Below are 7,036 nucleotides of genomic sequence, written 5' to 3'. Positions count from 1 at the left end.
TCCAGGAGCTGGTTTTTCGAAAAGATCAACAAAATAGACCACTAGCCAGATTAATAAAAAGGAAAAGAGAGAATAATCAAACAGATGCAATAAAAAGCGATAAAGGGGATATTACCACAGATACCACAGAAATTCAAATCATCATCAGAGATTATTACAAACAACTCTATGCACATAAACTAGGAAACCTGGAAGAAGTGGATAAATTCCTGGACACTTGCCTCCTCCCAAGCCTAAACCAGGAAGAAGCTGAAACGCTGATTAGACCAATAACAAGGTCTGAAGTTGAGGCAGCAATTAAGAGCTTACCACCCAAAGAAAGCCCAGGTCCAGATGGGTTCACAGCCAAATTCTACCAGACATACAAAGAGGAGCTGGTACCATTCCTTCTGAAACTATTCCAAACCATAAAAAAAGAGGGAATCCTTCCCAAATCATTTTATAAGACCAACATCATCCTGATACCAAAACCTGGAAGAGACTCAGCAAGAAAAGAATACTTCAGGCCAATATCCATGATGAACATAGATGCAAAAATCTTCAATAAAATATTTGCAAGCCGATTGCAACAGCACATCAAAAAGCTTATCCACCATGATCAAGTAGGCTTCTTCCCGGGGATGCAAGGCTGGTTCAACATACGCAAGTCTATAAATGTAATTCACCACACAAACAGAACCAAAGAAAAAAACCACATGATTATCTCAATTGATGCAGAGAAGGCCTTTGACAAAATTAAACAGCGCTTTATGTTAAAAACCCTCAATAAACTAGGTATTGACGGAACGTATCTCAAAATAATAAAAGCTATTTACGACAAACCAACAGCCAATATCATACTGAATGGGCAAAAACTGGAAGCATTCCCTTTGAAATCTGGCACTAGACAAGGATGCCCTCTCTCACCACTCCTATTCAATAGAGTACTGGAACTTCTATCCAGAGCAATCAGGCAAGAAAAAGAAATAAAGGGTATTCAAATAGGAAAGGAGGAAGTCAAATTGTCTCTATTTGCAGATGACATGATTGTATATCTAGAAGACCCGTTGTCTCACCCCAAAATCTTCTGAAACTGATAAGCAACTTCAGCAAAGTCTCCGGATACAAAATCAATGTGCAAAAATCACAAGCATTCCTATACACCAATAACAGACTTAAAGAGAGCCAAATCAAGAATGCACTGCCATTCACAACTACTACAAAGAGAATAAAATACCTAGGAATACAACTAACAAGGAACATAAAGGACCTCTTCAAGGAGAGCTACAAGCCACTGCTCAGTGAAATAAGAGAGGACACAAACAGATGGAGAAACATTCCATGTTCATGGTTAGGAAGAATCAATATCATGAAAATGGCCATATTGCCCAAAGTAATTTACACATTCAACACTATCCCTATCAAGCCACCAATGACCTTCTTCACAGAACTGGAAAAAAACACCTTAAACTTCCTATGGAACCAAAAGAGAGCCCGCATAACCAAGTCAATTCTAAGCAAAAAAACAAATCAGGAGGCATCACACTACTGGACTTCAAACTATACTACAAGGCTACAGTAATCAAAACAGCACGGTACTGATACCAAAACAGAGATATAGAACAATGGAATAGAACAGAGGCCTTGGAGGCAACACAACATATCTACAACCATCCGATCTTTGACAAACCTGACAAAAACAATCAATGGGGAAAGGATTCCCTGAGTAATAAATGGTGTTGGGAAAACTGGCTAACCATGTGCAGAAAGCAGAAACTGGACCCCTTCCTGACATCTTACACTAAAATTAACTCCAGATGGATTAAAGACTTAAACATAAGACCTAACACCATAAAAACCCTAGAAGAAACTCTAGGCAAAACCATTCAGGACATAGGTGTAGGCAAGGACTTCATGACCAAAACGCGAAAAGCATTGACAACAAAAGCCAAAATAGACAAATGGGACCTAATCACACTCCACAGCTTCTTCATGGCAAAAGAAACAGTCATTAGAGTGAATCGGCAACCAACAGAATGGGAAAAAATGTTTGCAGTCTACCCATCTGACAAAGGGCTGATATCCAGAATTTACAAAGAACTAAAACAGATCTACAAGAAAAAAACTAACAAGCCCATTCAAAAGTGGGAGAAGGATATGAACAGACACTTTACAAAAGAAGACATATGAGGCCAACAAACATATGAAAAAATGCTCATCATCACCGGTCATTAGAGAAATGCAAATCAAAACTACATTGAGATACCATCTCACGCCAATTCGAATGGCGATCTTTAAAAAATCTAGAGACAACAGATGCTGGAGAGGATGTGGAGAAATAGGGACACTTTTACACTGTTGGTGGGAGTGTAAATTAGTTCAACCATTGTGGAAGACAGTGTGGTGATTCCTTAAGGACCTAGAAATAGAAATTCCATTTGACCCAGCATTCCCATTAGTGGGATTATAAATCGTTCTACTATAAGGACATATGCACACGAATGTTCACTGCACCACTGTTTACAATAGCAAAGACCTGGAATCAACCCAAATGCCCATCGATGATAGACTGGACAGGGAAAATGTGGCACATATACACCATGGAATATTATGCAGCCATAAAAAACGATCAGTTCGTGTCCTTTGTAGGGACATGGATGAACCTGGAAACCAGCATTCTCAGCAAACTGACACAAGAGCAGAAAATCAAACAGCGCATGTTCTCACTCATAGGCGGGTGTCGAACAATGAGAACACATGGACACAGGGAGGGGAGCACTACACAGTGGGGTCTGTTGGGGGGAAATGAGGGAGGGACGGTGGGGAGTTAGGAGTTGGGGAGAGATAGCATGGGGAGAAATGCCAGATATAGATGATGGGGAGGAATGCAGCAAATCACACTGCCACGTGTGTACCTATACAACAATCTTGCATGTTCTTCACATGTAACCCAAAACCTAAAATGCAATTAAAAAAGAAAAAAGTAAAGAAAAAAAAGAAAACCTTTCTTAAGGCCGCTCTCCTCCCAGCCAAGGCCAGAGTCACCCACTGCAGAAGACTCAGGACTTAAGCCCCTCATAAAGAACACACAAGGTCCCATAGCCTCTTTAAACTCCTATATGGCCACACCTTTTGCTTGGGCCTCACCTTATTCCAGTCACTAGTCCTGTTGGTGACTATCTTCCAGTCCTCCAACAGGCCAGACATGAAATCTACCAGGCTGCTAATTTCCTCTTACTCATTCCAGACTCTTGGCCATATGCAAATACCCTAGTCGGAAGTTCAGTCCTAGTTAAAAGTCTAACCCCTCGGTCTCTGCAACCTCGGTAAACAGGACCCTTCCTAATCGTCGATAGCACCCCAACTGCTGTCCATCTACAAGACCCTCCCCAGTGGGTCCATCATTCCAGGATAAAGCTGTCTCCATCTGACAAGCAGCCTGACTTCTCCGCCTCCTCCTAGAAATCGCAAGCGCCCTCCCCCACGTCTCATAAACTCACCCATATCCTCATAGTGGAAGAGTGACCCTATATAAACCTAACATGCCTTTTACTTGTATTAGGCATCTTTTTCCTAACACCACTATTTAATGCTACTACTGAAGCCACACCTCAGAAAGTAGTATTTTCTGTCCAACTGTGCTCAAATTCACTATGCTCATTTACTTTTACATGCTCTGCTTTTGTTTAAGTTGCCTGTGGACACTTTTCCTCCAGAAAATTACAGCTGATATTTCTTGGTTTTACCCTCAGCCTGCCACCCTTAATTCTCTCTCACAGTGGATAGATCATCTTCAATGTCAGGGAACTCTCCAGGTCTTCCACCCCAATAAAGTCCTTTTCTTTTATACTCACTCTTAATCTCGCTCTCATTCTCTGCTCATACCCCATCTTGTTAGTGAAAGTCAGTGGTTACTTATAAATACCAAATGCTTTCTCATACACCATGAAGACAACAGCTCTCCCCACACAGTTACCCTACCAACTCCCGCCACAACCTTTAATAGCCACAGCGCTTGCTGGTTCCCTTGGCATCTGGGTACAAGACCCCAGCTCTCCCAGAACACTTTCTCACCTTTTCAGTTTACACTTCCAGTTCTGTCTAGGCCAAGGACTTTGTTTCTTCTGTGGTTCTTCTTCTTACATCTGCCTTCCTACCAACTGGACAGGCAGTTGTACCCTAGTTTTCCTTACTCCCAAAATTCACTTTGCCAATGGAAACAAAAGCCTCCCTCTTCCCCTTGTGGTCCCGACACAACACAAGCAGGTCATTCCATTGACCCCCTTACTTGTGGGTTTAGGAATTATTGCTGCACTCGGCACAAGCCTAGCAGGCCTTACCACTTCAATCATCACCTTCTGTAGCCTAATGATTTCTCTGCTAGCACTGAAGAATTACCTCAATCACTATCCCTTCTTCAAGCTCAGGTAAATTCCCTAGCTGCAGTTGTCCTTCAAAACCAGAGGCCTAGATTTACTGACTGCTGAAAAAGGAGGTCTTTGCCTATTCCTAAATGAAGAATGTTGTTTTTATGTCAACGAGTCCGGCCTCATATATGATGCCATTAGTAAATTAAAAGACACAGCCCAAAAGCTCACTAGTAAGGCAAATGGTTATTCTGGACCTCGCTGGGCTGGCGAGACACTAATTGGGAGTCGTGGCTTCTTCCAATCCTTAGTCCTCTGATACTTATGTTTCTTTCTTATTTGGACCCTGTGTTTTCCAATTAATCTCTCAATTCCTACAAATCGTATACGAGCAATAACCAATCAGTCAATACAAGAAATCCTCCTTCTAACAACCCCACAATATCCCCCCTTGCCCTGAGATCTCCCAGCAGTCTAAATTCTTTCCCATTTTAAGTTTCTGCACCACCCCCAATCCCACTTGAAGAAGCCCTGAGAAACATCACCCCACCACCCCTCTGTGCTAGACTTTCTAATATTCCGCTGCCCTCCACTCTCCATTTCTTTTTCGTTTACATTAGTAATATAAAAAAGACAGGAATGTAAGGTCTTTTAGGCCGACTGGCGACCCCATGTTAACCTCTGTGACCTGCACAGACACTCCAAATGAGTTCCTGGAAAATCTAAAGCAACTGGGAGACCATGAAAAGAGGAAGAAATAATCAACCCCTGTGGTGCCTACTTAACTTTAAGACATTCTCTATTGTTCCTAATTCCTGCAATTGATAAGGCCATTGGAATTTGTAACGGACCTTGGTCAGCCTCGTGACTCTACACCCTACAACCCCTCCCAGCTTGCAAACCTACGACTCCTTCCCAGCTTGCAAAAAAACTGCCCTAAACTGTAACTTCTGTAACTTTCCACTGCCCACCCCATACCTATAAAACCAACTTCTATCCCACCGCCCTTCACTGACTCCCTTTTTGGACTCAGCCTGCCTGCACCTGGGTGAATAAACAGTGATATTGCTCACACAAAGCTTGTTTGTGGGGGTCTCCTTATTCAGCACATGCGTTTTAACATATATCTTTTATTTATTTATTTTTGAGATAGGGTATCTTACTCTGTTGCCCTGGCTGGAGTGCAATGGTACAATCTCAGCTCACTGTAGCTTTAACTTCCCAAGTCCAAGCAAGCCTTTCACCTCAGCCCCCCAAGTAGCTGGAATTACAGGTGTGCACCACCATGCCCAGCTAATTTTTCTATTTTTTGTAGAGATGGGGTTTCGCCATGTTGGCCAGGATGGTCTTGCACTCCCGAGCTCAAGCAATCCACCCTCCTCAGACTCCTAAAATTCTGGAACTACAGGTGTCAGCCACCATGCTTAGCCTCTTTTTTAAAAAAAATCATAGTATGTGAACATATTCCCAATAGAAAATTACAAATACAGCACTTAAAAAATCAAAAGTCTTGTTTTAGCACTACTCACTCCCAACTCAAGTCTTTTTGTGGCAGGCCAGTTCTCACTGATGTAGGCCTCCACGGCAACTGTCTCTGCACTGACTGAGTGGTCAAGTGTTAAAAGCTGAGAGAGCCAGCGCCCTTATACAAAGGCTGGAATATAGCAAAATCCCACCAAGAGTTTTGCCGCGGCCTTTTTTGGGCCTTAAACCATAACAAGATAATGAAGGAATACTTAATGGGACCTGTTTAGAATTAAACAAGTTTTATTGTGGGTCTGAAGAAAATCCCCAGGCCTCCACAACCAAGTTTATTGGAGATCTTGTTAGAGCAGAGGGAGAGAGAAGGGAGAGGAAATGAGAGAGGGGCTCAACGCTTGAGATATATTTACTGGAAGTCAATCTGAGACGGGCTTCTGGCTGGCAGGGTCAGGAGCAGACTTCTCTTGCAGACTGAGGCTTTTTAAAAGGGCCTGGTGGGGGAAGTGTGCTCTGGGAAAGGTTCCTATCGGGAAGGGGTTGGAGGAGTGCTGGCTGGTTGGGACTGCTGGAGACTTTGGTAAGCTTGATGAGGGTTGTTATGTCCGTTGAAGATACAGGTGGCGCTGACTTCTGCAGTTTGGTCAGATGGCAATGGACAGTTCTGGGAAATGGAAACTTGATACTATAAGGTGGTGGAGTCTTGTTAAGATGGTGGTACTCTTGTCCTGTCGGGTCTGAAAAAACTCCCCAAACCTCCATGATTTATCAGAAGAAAAGATAAGGGTAATCGGGGATTGATCCAAGATGGCTGTTTAGGAACAGCACAGGATTGCAGCTCACAGTGAAAGCACAGAGGGTGAGTGGACGCCGCATTTTTATTGCCCACAGACTAGGAAATTCCCAGGCAGAGAAGCCCCACGGGTCGCCAGCATGGCTGCTTTGGCCAGCGGGGCTGCCTCAGCTGACAAATCAGCTCCCCGGCACAGTGGTTCTCCATACAAAATACACTGGTCCAGGTGCCCTTTTGGCTGGCGAATGCAGCCACAGGAAGTCACCCATTCATCTGTTTAAAAAGGGCACTCAACAGGGAACCAGGACAGTAGATTCCAGGGCAAAAAAAGCGTCACAAATCTCAGTGCCACTGTTTAAGCCAGCACAGTGAGTTGCTGCACGGGAAAACACACAGATCCCTGCGCCTTTTCAACAGG

This window comes from Cebus imitator, unplaced genomic scaffold (assembly GCF_001604975.1).
Source record: "Cebus imitator isolate Cc_AM_T3 unplaced genomic scaffold, Cebus_imitator-1.0 Scaffold4, whole genome shotgun sequence".
NCBI classification, from domain to species: domain Eukaryota; kingdom Metazoa; phylum Chordata; class Mammalia; order Primates; family Cebidae; genus Cebus; species Cebus imitator.
The sequence above is the reverse complement of the archived record's forward strand: the minus strand, read 5'-3'. Positions refer to the sequence as shown.